This window comes from Mus caroli, unplaced genomic scaffold (assembly GCF_978045245.1).
Source record: "Mus caroli unplaced genomic scaffold, Mus_caroli_1 scaffold_4, whole genome shotgun sequence".
In the NCBI taxonomy this organism is placed as follows: Eukaryota; Metazoa; Chordata; class Mammalia; order Rodentia; family Muridae; genus Mus; species Mus caroli.
Window position 1 is genome coordinate 130,696,927 of NW_028227259.1, and position 1,550 is coordinate 130,698,476.

General features: G+C 40.5%; 1 non-coding gene across 1 annotated transcript; it reads right to left on the reverse strand.

The window, feature by feature from the left end:
* Positions 1 to 455: 455 nt before the first annotated feature.
* On the reverse strand, positions 456 to 560 carry LOC115031167 (U6 spliceosomal RNA). The gene has a single exon (XR_003836788.1). It is a non-coding gene; the product is annotated as a U6 spliceosomal RNA (small nuclear RNA).
* Positions 561 to 1,550: the final 990 nt, after the last annotated feature.

The window sequence follows — 1,550 nt, forward strand, 5'->3', positions numbered from 1 at the left end:
TCCCACCTTCACCTACTCTTACTAAAACTGCTCTCTTCTTCTCAATAACTCCCCTGCCCCGTGCTCATGTCTTCTTTCTGTGTATGACACTCAGAGTTTAGTTAGAGTTTCTTACCCTAGTATGAATGGAAGAGTCTTTGTTCAATCAGGGGTGATGTATCAGTAGCTACTGAAGGAAGCTTCACCCTCCAATAATCATTGACTGACAACAACACTTTATGCTCCACTCCCCTATCTATGATGAAATGTTGATAGGCCTGACTACATGTAGGTTTGTACAATGTGGTTATGAATGCAACAACCCTGTGGTTTCCAGAAGACATCCTTCACCTCCCCAGTTTTCCTTGCATTATCCCTTAGCATCAGTTCTTACATTAGCTCTTGTATCATTCCTCCCTTTCCATGATGTTCCATGATGCCTGAACACTCCATGGTCACTTAGGCTCAGCACTTGGTCCAGTAAAGACTGCTTTGTAAATTTGTATGTCATCCCTGCACAGGGGCCATGCTAATCTCCTGTCTATTTTCCACTTTGGCACATTTGCTGCCGCTGTGAGCACCATTTGCCTTTGACGGTAGTATTTGCATAACTATTATTTCATAGACACTATTCAAGAGAGATCCATTGTAAACACACTGGAGGAAGGAAAAATGATAAAAAAGAAAATTCCCTCAAATACTTTAAAGAGGTAAGTCATTAGTGGCTTTTCTTTTGCTTTGACTTTAGAAATAGTGATTGGCCCCAGATATTAATATTTTAAGTCAATTCACTCTTCAGCATGTGTGCATAATAAAGAGATGGAAACAAGGACTGCCTGGGGGATGAATATCTGATTTTCCAGATAGAAGCTCACAGGAAGGCATGGGAGTATATCCATCCTGTTGTGGGAACAGGGAGAATGAGAAACTAAAGGGTTCATGTGAAGTAAAGTCAAGGCACAGTCTAAGAAACCTAGCTTGAAGCTGATGGCGGCCACACTCATCTTCCCTTTGGAAGCTTGTTAAATTTTAAAAAGGCAACAACTGGCTTTATTTATGGGCACCACATGTGTGTCTGGTACCCGTGGAGATCAGAAACGGGCATTGATCTCCCAGAACTGGAGTTACAGGTTGTTGTGAGCCACAAAGTGGGTGCTGGGAATCAAACCTGGGTCCTCTGGAAGAGCAGTCAGTGCTCTTAACCACTGAGCCAATTCTCCAGCCCTGCCTATGCTAATATTATGACTCTTCATTTTAGATATTCAAGACCCGAATGTATACTGTTCTTTAAAAAAAATTAATTATCACCACTAAATTAATGACAATCTCTTTTAAATAGAACACAATTGTTATAACCAGAATCAAAGAAAGAAAATAGATTAAGCTGTTTTTTTTTTTTAATCTCTCAGTTGGCAGGTGAAATCTCGCAATTATGAAATGCTTTGAAATCCCTCCTCAGTTGGCAGGCGGAATCTGGTAATTACAAAACGCTTTAATAAACCTTGTCAGCCTCTGTCTTCTTCTGTCAGCCAATTAGGAAAATATTTTGGTATCCACACCAACTCTGAAGT